The sequence below is a fragment of the Leuresthes tenuis genome, unplaced genomic scaffold (assembly GCF_036924035.1).
Source record: "Leuresthes tenuis unplaced genomic scaffold, fLeuTen1.0.hap1 SCAF_21, whole genome shotgun sequence".
Lineage (NCBI taxonomy): Eukaryota > Metazoa > Chordata > Actinopteri > Atheriniformes > Atherinopsidae > Leuresthes > Leuresthes tenuis.
Window position 1 is genome coordinate 7,510,465 of NW_027325375.1, and position 14,486 is coordinate 7,524,950.

Here is a 14,486-nt window from a genome sequence, read left to right on the forward strand (position 1 = left end):
GCTGCTGATAATCGCAAAGAAGAACAGCTTACACATAACAGCTCACATAATGAAATTTTATCAAAAGGGGGATAACAAGAATCTCCTGTCTGGTTGTGCTGCACCTCAAGGTAGTTGGCCACTTGCAGTTTGGGGACCTGCTAAGTTGGCTGCCGCTAACAGGTGTGACACAATACAGAATATAACAGTCCTACCTCATTTAGTTGACATGATTAAATCATGTCAAAAGGGGGAGTTGTTATAATTGGCTTTGATCTTAGACATTATGAATTCATATTCTGTATTTTCCTAAATAACCTATGTTCCTAGCTGGTACTTTTCCACTCTGCTCATACTGCACAACAGATGACCTTAAATGGTCCAAGACCTTAGAATGACATAAACAACTGGGTCAGACAAAACATCTCTATTAGGGCAGATAGGTCTGGTACATTAGATCCGAGCCTAAAACAGCACTCACACATACACACATTGTTTATCACATCCAAAGAACACAACAAGGACAGCAGCTGGCCTGATCATGCCACTCAAAACTGGCCAATTATACTCTGACAAGTGTGAATACAACTTCTGTGAGATAAAGCTGAATATAAATATGACATGTTTCCGGATAACGGGGCTCGGCCTGACGGATTTCCTGCGGGAGCTCTGGCACTCCGAGTCCAGCGCTGCAATATACTTTACTTGTGACCACTAATAAATACTTTTTTAATAAACGATTTCTCCAGCTTGTTCTTGGGCTTCCAAAGAAAAAATCGGGCTAACATGGGTATGGGAGTTGTACTGGATATGTTTTTTAATGGCCATGGCATCCATCATGAGACACACTCAACCATATTTAGCTGGGTCTTCCTCTTGTCTTTCCTTCAACATGTCCAGCATCATCATGTTAAGGCCAGGCTCTGCATCCACGAGCTCATCCACCTTTGTAAGAAAGAAAAGCAGCCATTTAATATGGCTGCCGTGATCAGGATTTTTTCAGGATCAATAATCACTGAAAGCAGTATTGGCAGATGTTAATAATGCTAGGTGTAGGTATGTCCGCCTGTTCAGTCATAACAGGATAAAATAATATGCACAGCTAACATGGAAAATAAGGTTTCAAATAATACGAACAATACCTTTGCAATGTATGTGGATGTGGGAGGTTGATATGAAGAGTCTCTCTCAGATAGCTGTATGCCTTCGGACCATGTAAGTGGAGAGTGATGGCAAACTCCCTCTGGTCTTTGGTGTATTTGTGGCTCTGTTTTGACAGGAGGCGTATTGGAAGATCTGAAATTCAATTAGCACTGGCCTTGCCCTTTTGGCAACCAAAAGAAAAGCCAGTCCTGACCAGCAGTTGACCAATAAAAGAACAAGGGTCTCTGAGGTGGCAGGACGAGGTCAGGACAGTGAAAAGAAGAAAGAGGAAGGTTACAGAAGATGGAGAGTGACCCTCAAGAAAGGCAAAGAGAAGGAGGAGACTCCTGGACGTCGTTTTAAATCAAGAGTCAGCCTCCTCCTCAGTGGAAAGTGGTAGGCTTGTGCATTTTGTGAAATTACAGCTGCATAATTAACTTACATTTTAGCTGTAGTGGTTGAATATTATAATGTCCTTTAACTTTGTCACACTGATCTAAACACACATTTTCAATCAAATTACAAACATGTGAGTGTCAACATGCTAATGTTTCAATGTGTTATTGTCATTTATAGAATCCAGTAGCAACAATGTAGATGGTTGTACATCTGATGGGGACATAAGGAGGGGTAATAGAAAGAGGAAGGCCTTACCTGCTGAGGAAACACCAAGCAGGAAGAGAACAAAGAAAACTGAGACCATAAAGGACCAAATAGATGCCCAGCGAGGTCAGTCATTAATAAAAAAATGTAACATTTAGCTTCAAGTGCGTTATATTTAATCTAAGTATTTATATTAGGTATTACCTATTACCTAGGTGATATATATATATATATATATATATGTTTTTTTTAAAATATATATATATGGAGAATTGTTAGAGGTAACCTGTCTAAATTATCATTGAAATTCTTAGAGCCATCAAACACATTCCTAAGGACAAAGTGTTCTGCAAACATAAAGTAAGTTAGCAACGGCAGTAACTTCTGCTTTTATCAGCACTATCACTGGATTATAGATAAACTGTGGTTTTCCCTGCCTAACACTTTCTTTGTTGCTGTGATGTTTCAGGACAAGAATGGGAGGCAGATTTCAGTGGAGGTGGCTGTTATGCTGAAGCTGGAAAGTAGCACTGCCAGTTCAGTGGGGCACTCAGCACCTGTGTCCCTGCTGGACTGGTATGATCTACAGCAGGAGCTGATTCTTGTGCTGGAGAGACCAATGCCTGCCGAGGACCTCGCTCACTACATCGAAGAGCATGGAGGCTCCCTCCAGGAAGATGAGGCCAAAGTAAACTGATGGAAAATATTTGCAGTGTTTGTGAATGTCATTCTTTGAGAGACATCGTCACACTTTCTGCTTTGTTTGATGTAAATGCTTTCATAATGGTTATCAAAATAATTTAAAGCCATAAAAAATGTCACACCATCCTCTCTTCTTAAATATCCAACCTGTTTTTTTTCCTCTTTCAGATTATAATACAACAGTTGGTTGATGCAGCAGTCCACCTGAAACAAAACAGCATCTTCCACAGAGACATCAAAGTTGAAAATATCCTGATTGAGACCGGCTCAGATTTCCCTCGACTTCGTCTCATAGACTTTGGAATGAGCTGCATCAACAAAAAGACATCTATATATCGGACTTTTTATGGTATGTTATTACTTCAGATTTTGCTCTTCTCCAATCAGTGATTTAAAAACCAAAGCCACTCCTCCTCTAACATTTATTCTTATGTCTTTATCCTCAAGGTACCAGTGCTCATGTCCCTCCAGAGTGGCTGAGCTCCTATACATACAGTGCTGGACCTACAACAGTGTGGCAGGTAGGAGTGGTGCTGTTCGAAATGCTCCACAACAAAGAGTTCAGGTCCACTAACTTCATCAGGAAGAAACTAAAGATTAGCAGTACGCTGTCTCAAGGTAAAACAAACACCCATACACACATCTGTCATTAAGAAAAGATAATCTGTTTCAGTTCACATTCTGATAGACCACTGCAGATCTTCCACATGCAGTCAGGATGAGGTCAGGACAGGGAAAAAAGGAAAGAGGAAAGTCACAGAAGATGGAGAGGGACCCTCAAGAAAGGCAAAGAGAAGGAGGAGACTCCTGGACGTCGTTTTAAATCAAGAGTCAGCCTCCTCCTCAGTGGAAAGTGGTAGGCTTGTGCATTTTGTGAAATTACAGCTGCATAATTAACTTACATTTTAGATGTAGTGGTTGAATATTATAATGTCCTTTAACTTTGTCACACTGATCTAAACACACATTTTCAATCAAATTACAAACATGTGAGTGTCAACATGCTAATGTTTCAATGTGTTATTGTCATTTATAGAATCCAGTAGCAACAATGTAGATGGTTGTACATCTGATGGGGACATAAGGAGGGGTAATAGAAAGAGGAAGGCCTTACCTGCTGAGGAAACACAGAGTAGGAAGAGAACGAAGAAAACTGAGACCATACAGGACCAAATAGATGCCCAACGAGGTCAGTCATTAATAAAAAAATGTAATATTTAGCTTCAAGTGCGTTATATTTAATATAAGTATTTATATTAGGTATTACCTAGACGATATATATAAATATAAACATATATATATATATATATATATATATGTTTGTTTTTTTAAATATATATATAGAGAATTTTTAGAGGTAACCTGTGTAAATTATCATTGAAATTCTTCTGATGTACTGTCAAACTAAAATGATGTTTATGTTTTATTTTAGCTGAATTTGAGGAGAAATACGAAGAGAAAAATCAGCTCGGCGAAGGAGGCTGTGGATCTGTGTTTGCAGGCTGTCGGAGAGCAGATAATTTACCCGTATGTATTAGACACACATTGTCATATTCAAGACACTCACTGACTGTGACTAACCAAAGTTTTGTTTGTATCTTGCAGGTAGCCATCAAACACATTCCTAAGGACAAAGTGTTCTGCAAACATAAAGTAAGTTAGCAACGGCAGTAACTTCTGCTTTTATCAGCACTATCACTGGATTATATATAAACTGTGGTTTTCCTTGCCTAACACTTTCTTTGTTGCTGTGATGTTTCAGGACAAGAATGGGAGGCAGATTTCAGTGGAGGTGGCTGTCATGCTGAAGCTGGAAAGTAGCACTGCCAGTTCAGTGGGGCACTCAGCACCTGTGTCCCTGCTGGACTGGTATGATCTACAGCAGGAGCTGATTCTTGTGCTGGAGAGACCAATGCCTGCCGAGGACCTCGCTCACTACATCGAAGAGCATGGAGGCTTCCTCCAGGAAGATTAGGCCAAAGTAAGCTGATGGAAAATATTTGCAATCTTTGTGAATGTCATTCTTTGAGAGACATCGTCACACTTTCTGCTTTGTTTGATGTAAATGATTTCATAATGGTTATCAAAATAATTTAAAGCCATAAAAAATGTCACACCATCCTCTCTTTTCATAAATATCTAACCTGTTTTTTTTTCCTCTTTCAGATTATAATACAACAGTTGGTTGATGCAGCAGTCCACCTGAAACAAAACAGCATCTTCCACAGAGACATCAAAGTGGAAAATATCCTGATTGAGACCGGCTCAGATTTTCCTCGACTTCGTCTCATAGACTTTGGACTGAGCTGCATCAACAAAAAGACATCTATATATCGGACTTTTTATCGTATGTTATTACTTCAGATTTCGCTCTTCTCCAATCAGTGATTTAAAAACCAAAGCCACTCCTCCTCTAGCATTTATTCTTATTTCTTTATCCTCAAGGTACCAGTGCTCATGTCCCTCCAGAGTGGCTGAACTCCTGTACATAAAGTGCTGGACCTACAACAGTGTGGCAGGTAGGAGTGGTGCTGTTTGAAATGCTCCACAACAAAGAGTTCAGGTCCACTAACTTCATCAGGAAGAAACTCAAGATTAGCAGTACGCTGTCTCAAGGTAAAACAAACACCCATAAACACATCTGTCATTAAGAAAAGATAATCTGTTTCAGACCACATTCTGATAGACCACTGCAGACCTTCCACATGCAGTCAGGATGAGGTCAGGACAGGGAAAAAAGGAAAGAGGAAAGTCACAGAAGATGGAGAGGGACCCTCAAGAAACACAAAGAGAAGGAGGAGACTCCTAGACGTCCTTTTAAATCAAGAGTCAGCCTCCTCCTCAGTGGAAAGTGGTAGGCTTGTGCATTTTGTGAAATTACAGCTGCATAATTAACTTACATTTTAGATGTAGTGGTTGAATATTATAATGTCCTTTAACTTTGTCACACTGATCTAAACACACATTTTCAATCAAACTACAAACATGTGAGTGTCATCATGCTAATGTTTCAATGTGTTATTGTCATTTATAGAATCCAGTAGCAGCAATTTAGATGGTTGTACATCTGATGGGGATATAAGGAGGGGTAATTGGAAGAGGAAGGCCTTAACTGCTGAGGAAACACAGAGTAGGAAGAGAACGAAGAAAACAGAGACCATAAAGGACCAAATAGATGCCCAGCGAGGTCAGTCATTAATAAATAATGTAACATTTAGCTTCAAGTGCATTATATTTAATATAAGTATTTATATTAGGTATTACCTATTACCTAGGCAATATATATATATTACAGCTTATATAACCTGTGTAAATTATCATTGAAATTCTTCTGATGTACTGTCAAACTAAAATGATGTTTATGTTTTATTTTAGCTGAATTTGAGGAGAAATACGAAGAGAAAAGTCAGCTCGGCAAAGGAGGCTGTGGATCTGTGTTTGCAGGCTGTCGGAGAGAAGATAATTTACCCGTATGTATTAGACACACATTGTCATATTCAAGACACTCACCGTATGATGTGACTAACCAAAGTTTTGTTTGTATCTTGCAGGTAGCCATCAAACACATTCCTAAGGACAAAGTGTTCTGCAAACATAAAGTAAGTTAGCAACGGCAGTAACTTCTGCTTTTATCAGCACTATCACTGGATTATAGATAAACTGTGGTTTTCCCTGCCTAACACTTTCTTTGTTGCTGTGATGTTTCAGGACAAGAATGGGAGGCAGATTTCAGTGGAGGTGGCTGTTATGCTGAAAGTGGAAAGTAGCACTGCCAGTTCAGTGGGGCACTCAGCACCTGTGTCCCTGCTGGACTGGTATGATCTACAGCAGGAGCTGATTCTTGTGCTGGAGAGACCAATGCCTGCCGAGGACCTCGCTCACTACATCGAAGAGCATGGAGGCTCCCTCCAGGAAGATGAGGCCAAAGTAAGCTGATGGAAAATATTTGCAATCTTTGTGAATGTCATTCTTTGAGAAATACCAGCATTTAGTCTTTCTTTAGTGTACATCTGATGGTGATATAAGGAGGGGTAATAGGAAGAGGAAGGCCTTAACTGCTGAGGAAAAACAGTGGCTAGCTACAAAGTAAGTATTTGCACTTACATTTTGTAATTTTCATTGTTTCATGTGTGTAGTTGGATGTTGTCAAGCTTAACATGTCCACTCTGTCATAGTGAAATATCAGTTAATATAAATACCTTTCAGAAATCTGAAATATATTAGTTAAAAAGTGTAACTGAATCATGTCGCTAACTGAAGGTCCACCATGTACTCATTTAATGATAAAATTAGCTGAAAATGTCCACCCTGTCAGAAAGCCTCCCATGACAGGGTGGACATGGTTCATGACAGGAAGGACATGTCGATGATTTAATATATTTAAATTGATTTAATATAATTATGAAGGATGAAAAGGTGTCAACAGTCAAAGTGAAAAGGGAGATAGAAAAAGGGAACATGATCTTAACTCAGATTTCCAGGAGAGACTCCTCCATTTTGGGTGCCATGTCTTTAACATTAAATGGCAGTTTGATGCGTGCAGGGAGCTCAGGAGGAGCCTGAAGCACAAGTCCCTCTTGCACATAGATTTGAGGGAAAATTACTCGTGCAACTACAGTGAAGAAATCCAATCTGGGCATTTTGGAAGTTCACACCAGCAGGCCAGTCTGGACACACAACGCTCGTGAACAAGCCCCGCACACCTTTTACTCCATATCACCCTCCACAAGACACGACCCTGTGGCCATCTAGGCCCACCTTGTTCCAGTTTTGAAGGTACTGAGTGAACGGCACCCTCAAGTCAGCATACTTAATTTTTTCAGTGACGGGCCTGCAACACATTATCAACAAAAGGGAAATTTCTTCTACCTCTAAATGGAACCATTCAAGAATGGGTTCAAAGAAATAACATGGAGTTTCTTTGAATGGGGTACCAGGTAGTGTGGGTGGGGCCCTCAAAAGGTCAGCAGACTGGATTGTAGCCCATGGAGGAGACATCCCTGATGCCCAAAGTTTGTATGACAAGCTGAAAAGTGTGGACAAATCTGTCAAGCTTTTCTTCGTCCCATAGAGGGATATATTGAATCAAAGACTAAGAAAAAAACTATGGCTCGGTTTTAGGTCCCTCTCCCCGCTCTCTCAACCAGATTACAGAATAGCTTTGTCAAATCTGATCCTTTCATGTGTTGTGTGGTTAAGTAAAGTGTATTAACGTTTAATTTATTGCATTTATGAGGCCATTCAATGACATTTCACAACGTGTCCAACCTGACATGCCCAAGGTCCACCCTGTTATGTCATTGTACATCTAGTCATTTTCATGTTTTATGAAAATATACAAATTATTTTTTCAAGTTATTGAAACCTTTTGTGTGATTCCTTTACAAACAAATGAGGACCAAATACAATTGTTTGAAAGTTTGACCAGATATCTTTGCTGTTAGATTTTATTTAGAAAAGAAAGTGAAATTCTCGCAGATTTTATAGAGAAATAAAGAGTTTGCCATAATTCTATTAATATCCAAATACTTTTCCCATTAACTAAAATATGTTGTTGACAAAGGGACTAAAATGTTCCCACCAGCTACAGGACTGCTTCCAGAGAACCGACTGGGAGGTTTTGAACACCAGGACATGGAGAACCACACTACAGCAGTCTTGGATTACATCAGGTTCTGCACGGACAATGTCACCAGGAACAGACGTCTGAGGATTTATCCCAACAGGAAGCCCTGGATGACTAAGGAGGTCCAGAGCCTGTTAAAAGCCAGGAACACTGCTTCCAGGTCGGGGGATACGGCACTCGACAGTGCTGCTAGAGCCAACCTGAAAAGAGGCATCTGCAAGGTCAAGGCAACATACAGAAGGAGGATAGAGGACCAGCTCAGGAGTAACAACTCCAGGCAGGTGTGGCAGGGTGTCCAGCACATCACCAGCTACAGATCCAGAAACTACCCGCTTAGGTACGAGGTGGAGCGGCTGTCAGAGTGGTGCCAAGGCAACAATCTGCTCCTCAACACCACCAAAACAAAGGAGCTGGTTATTGACTTCAGACTTCAGAGCAAAATCAGCTTGACGAAGGAAGCTGTGGATCTGTGTTTGCAGGCTGTCGGAGAGCAGATCATTTACCCGTATGTATTAGACACACATTGTCATATTCAAGGCACTCACTGTATGATGTGACTAACCAAAGTCTTGTTTGTATCTTGCAGGTAGCCATCAAACACATTCCTAAGGACAAAGTGTTCTGCAAACATAAAGTAAGTTAGCAACGGCAGTAACTTCTGCTTTTATCAGCACTATCACTGGATTATAGATAAACTGTGGTTTTCCCTGCCTACACTTTCTTGTGTATTTCATTCTTTGAGGACCTCGCACACTACATCGAAGAGCATGGAGGCTCCCTCCTGGAAGATGAGGCCAAAGTAAGCTGATGGAAAATATTTGCAATCTTTGTGAATGTCATTCTTTGAGAGACATCGTCACACTTTCTGCTTTGTTTGATTTAAGTGATTTCATAATGGTTATCAAAATAATTTAGAGCCATAAAAAATGTCACACCATCCTCTCTTCTTAAATATCTAACCTGTTTTTTTTTCCTCTTTTTTTCATATTTGTCAGGATTCAGGTTTTGTTTCATGTCTCGTCACTTCCTGTTTTATTTTGAATGTTAACTTCTCCTCTCGTTTCAGCTAATTTGCCCTTCCTCCCGTGTCCTGCGTCTGCGTGTCTCCCCTGATTACCAAGGTGTTTCCACCTGTTCCCCTTGGATCCTCATATAGTCTTTGTCTTCCCTTGTCTCGCGGCCAGTGTGTTGTACCTAACAGTCCTCATCCTAGCCTCCGAAACCTATCGCTTGATTCCTTGTGTTCCAGATTCCTGACCATTGTGGTATTCAATATTTTGATGCCTTGTTTATTCGCTGAAGTCGAGTGTTTCTCCTTCAGAGTTTTTCTTTTGGTTAATGTTTGTGTAGTTTCACAGTTCAGCTTTGACTCATTTTTATAGTCGTTTTTGGTTTCCTCCTTTTGAGAGATTTTTGTTGTAATGTTTCATAGCTCCTCCGTTATAGGAGTGGCTGCTTGATTTATGTTCTTTGATATATTCTATAGTTCCTCCATTAGAAGGTGGAGTTTCGTGTGGTTAAATTTAAATATTAATCTTTTCATAGACCTTTTGTTTTCCTCCTAGAGTGAAGAGACTGTTTCTTTTGATTAAGTTTTATACCGGCCTCTTACACTTCTATAGTAATAGTGATCAGAGCCTTAGTAATTTTCATAAGTGTTTATTTCTCTGTCCGGAGTTTATTATATAAACTATCTTACTTTGAAATTGATCCTGCGCCTGTGTCCTGTCGGTTTCTGACAATAATGCGACGGTTGATGCAGCGGTACACCTTAAGTATAAAAGCTTCTTCCACAGAGACATCAAAGTGGAAAATATCCTCTATCTCTAACATTTATTCTCATGTCTTTATCCTCAAGGTACCAGTGCTCATGTCCCTCCAGAGTGGCTGAGCTCCTGTACATACAGTGCTGGACCTACAACAGTGTGGCAGGTAGGAGTGGTGCTGTTTGAAATGCTCCACAACAAAGAGTTCAGGTCCACTAACTTCATCAAGAAAAAACTCAAGATTAGCAGTACGCTGTCTCAAGGTAAAACAAACACCCATACACACATCTGTCATTAAGAAAAGATTCATTTCACATTCAGTTCACATTCTGATAGACCACTGCAGACCTAACAATCTTTGTTCTTTTTCTTCACATCCTCCAGATTGCCTGGATTTCTTGCAGCAGTGTTTGACTAAAGTTCCCAAGCAGCGCCCCACACTGGAGCAGCTTCTAGGTCACCCTTAATTGATGTGAGACAGGAACAACACACGCTCTTTTAATCAAGACAACTGAAATTTTATTGAAAGTTTTATTAATGTTTAAATTTAAACCTAAATATTTATATCCGAGTTCAACAAGAATAAACCTCTAATCATCTTCTCTTCTTAAATATCTAACCTTTTTTGTCCCTGCCTTTCAGATTATACTACAACAATTGGTTGAAGCAGCAATAGATCTGAAATGTTGGGACAGGACCAAGGCAGCATGTTTTCCACAGCACCAGCACCCTCTTAAGCCTCAGAATCTGTTGGATACATACTGGAAAGTTGAGGTAGCAGTCAGTCAAGAAAGGAAAGTCTTTTGTGTCCATGGGGGTTTGGGTAAAGGGTGGGGTGAGTGGCTCCACTACAGGAGAGAGACGGGGGAGGGAAGAAACTTGTGTACTGTACTAGGAAAATTGCTGCTGCAATAGACTGCCTCTGGCATGGCGGCATCTTGAAGCAATGTTTTAGAATAAGGTGATTTCACTACTCACACACTTGGATTCCATATTCCAGTTTTGAAAATATTCAGATTTCATATAATTAAATATTTAATATCCAGGTATTGGTCATACCTATGAAAAGTTTAATGTAAAAACACATCTGAAGGACTTAAATATTTTGGCATTAGAAGAGTTAAGTAGCTGAAACTATGTGAAAACCATTAGGTTCCAAAAAAGTACAGAAGTCTGAAAAGATCATCTCAGTAGTGTGCATGCTATTCAAAAAAAGTACATTTTTACATTGTATGTAGCATAGAGGAGAACTATAAGCATTCCTGAAACAAATGTTCAGAGTAAGAAAGTCAGACTCGTATAATTTAAATGTGGTTAGTACTCTTGTTTTTATGTATTTAGGTCCAGTGTGTTTTTAGCATTTTAAATCAACAAAAAATGGCAAAGGCTGATAAATGAATATCCCTTATGTTGTTTAGGGAGCTTTGTTGTGTGTACTGTCGTGTTGTCTGATGTACCATTATGGTGTGGATTAGATTAACAGACAGGTTTCATCAAGACATTGGATGTGTTAGTGGATATTTACACCCACTATTGATTAAGCATTTTTCTATTCATTTGGCTCATTGCTACTATTCTAAATTATGTTGATATTTAGGACCTGGCTTTGCCATGGAGGGTATGTGATGAGATGTGCCTTGAAGTCCAGCAGGAATGGCTATAAGGTACAGAAAAGCCTGTTGATTACTAATTGTGTTCACTGTATTTCATGATTGATTGATTATAGTGCCACTAATTTCATTAGTGATCCATTACCAAGTAAAACCAAAGTGATTTTGTTGATACTGATAACGATACCAATACTTTTTACAAAAGCTTAATGCATTAAAAGAAGGGTTAGTGATGCCTGTCTTGCCCTAGCAGAACTAGCAGCAGGTCTGTATATTTTGTCCACTCCTTCACTTCGCCACAGCATGACTTCCTCATGCTCTGTTGTGTGATGGCATTTCAAATGTTGAAGGAGTTTTGTGGTTTTTCCACTATATCTCATTGTCTGACGACACACGTACCCACATGACTACGCAATGTAACAATTCCTCAGTTTAAGATAAGACCTATTTTTCAAACCTACTATGTAAGATTCATTTTCATAAATTTATCATCCATTAGTGTGTGATCGTGTGCGTTTTCATGTGTGTGTTAAACAGGTGCCAACCTGAATGGGATAAATGCAGAGGAGAAATTTCGTGTACTTCGTGTACATGATAATATATCTGATATTAATCAGTGGGTGCTTGCGCTTCCTTTTTCCCTAGGTTACTGTTCACAAAATTCCAGATAGAAACAGTCTATGGTTCCACATCGTGTGAGCAAATGCTGCTTATTTGAAATAAAATTAAATGTAGCCTACTTTTTTAACAAACGTGTCATACTATAATTTCCTGGGGTTTAATGCAGGACTGGAATATATAAAATTTTTAAGATTTCTAACTTACGCCTTATAACACAACAAATGAAGATCCAAACAATATCTCGTGACAAGATAGGGTAATGTTACAGGACATAACAAGAATAAGACTGGCTATTTGTGTACACCACCAAACATGCTGACAAAAAACTATGAAAAAGTTGTAGTTTATCTGTAATACAGTTTAATTTTTGTGATTTACACTTTGAAGGATTTGAATGTGGCATAGAGTGAAATCAAAACGTGCTGTTCAATATACATAGTATGTAAAACAGTGGCATGAATTACAAGAAAGCTAAGGACATTTTAAAGGTCTCCAAACTTCCAAGAATTTAAAGTGAAATTTGCAAAAACGGACCAAACATTTTCACACGAGAAGAAACTATTTCCACGTTTACCTCAGATGGAGCTGAGGTCGCTAAATGAGGCTTCATCGCTGAGGCAGGGACAATAATAAGTTTATTCTTTAGGATGAACAGACTTTCTGACTTCTTCCTCGCTTCTTCTCATTGCATTGTCTTGGGTCTAGTTGCTGCATCTACTACGAAATTCTACGGATTTTTTTTTATAACTTCATTTGAGATGGCAAGTGTCCTTTCTTTTCTCCAATTTTATTGGAGATGACAACTGCACCCTTTTTTAAATTTAATTTAATATTGACAGTCCTGTTTTTATGTGTGTGAAATGTGGTAATTGTGAGTGAGGATAGCTGTATAAGGTGATATCCTGTATAACTGGCTTGCTCATTTCTGTGCTTGCACAGCAGCCTGATAAGGAAATATCTCTGAGAACAACATGTTGTAAAACTAGGACCGCACCTACAACGGTCTTCTGAAAGTAACGCCTTATACCAGTACACACACCCACACACATAGAGGAAGAGATAAGATATTGACGCACACACATCTCATAAGGCGGAGACTGAACTCAAGTCTATATAACATCACACCCCTAGACAAAGACAGAGCTTTTCCGTACTTTGTGCTGTTCGCATGCATTGTACTGAACTGCTCTCCGCACTTTGCAAACTGCGCAAATAAAACTGTGTTGATTCTTATATCGTCTCCTCTGTCTTCCTCCTTCACTGCATCAACGGACTCGGAAAGAGGTACAGGTTAACCTCAACAATTTTGGGGGCTCGTTCGGGATGTGGTGAGGAGAGGACGGAGTTCATTCGGATAAAAGATTCCTTCACGGTGACAGAGACGGGACACGAGCCGGCACGTTAACACAGAGGTAAGCAGAACCTGTTTTATCAAACTCTGCACATTGAATATCTTAAAACAACGTGTCCTGTCCTGAAACTGGTGGTTGAATCAGCAAAAGACGATAAGAATTAATGTCGAGAACTGCGTAAAAAAAAAAAAAAAAAAAAAAAAACTATAAAAGAAAAGTGAATATAAAAAGAGGATAAAACAGACTGTCTTTGGTCGTGGCGGACCCCACCGGTTGCCTGACGAGGAACCGGAAGCCTGAGAGGCTGCTGGGTTAGAGTCCCGGGGAGGTGAAGACACCCCGAATTCTACTGGGTTTGAGTCCCTGGGGTTAGAGTCCCCTAAAGTAGTATACTCTACGGAGTTGGGTTAGAGTCCCTTGAGGTTATACTCCTCATAAATTCTTGAAGTCTGTTTGGGGTTAGAGTCCCCTAAAGTAGTATACTCTACGGAGTTGGGTTAGAGTCCCTTGAGGTTATACTCCTCATAAATTCTTGAAGTCTGTTTGGGGCTAGAGTCCCCTATACTAGAGTACAGGAACAGGGTTCCTGAGGTATTTTTCTATAAGTGCATTTTGAAAAAGTTTGTGAAGATTTTAACGTGCTTTGTGTGTTTTTGTATTTGTTTGAGAGAAATAAGGAGAAGCGGGCTGTGGGAAAAATAAAATTCTGAGGTGTCTAAAGGTGAATGGGTACATAAAACGGTGTCTTGACAAACTCGACAATCAGACAGAGGAAACCTAACGGTGATAACGTAATCTGTCTGAGCCATCGAAACCTAGCGGTGCTAACATAAGTGGCTTGGTTTGTCAAAAGGGTCAGTTGCTCGGGTGTTATGCCATACAAACTGACTGGCCGTTAATAAATCATCACCTTACAAGGCCTGTTGCTCGGACGTACGTCATACAAACCGGCTGGCCTCAGAATTTAGAATAAGAGAAGTAAAATGGAGGGAGAGTTTGACAGGGAAATAGATGATGGGGGATGGGGCCCAGGTACGGGTGCCTGGAGGCCCCTCGAGCTGCAGTTAGAGAATACGTTAAAAGC

The 14,486-nt window shown here is 39.8% G+C and overlaps 1 pseudogene; it reads left to right on the forward strand.

Annotated features, from left to right (window-relative positions):
- LOC140280357 (uncharacterized) overlaps positions 1-14,486 on the forward strand; it is a 29,107-nt pseudogene that overhangs the window by 6,359 nt on the left and 8,262 nt on the right.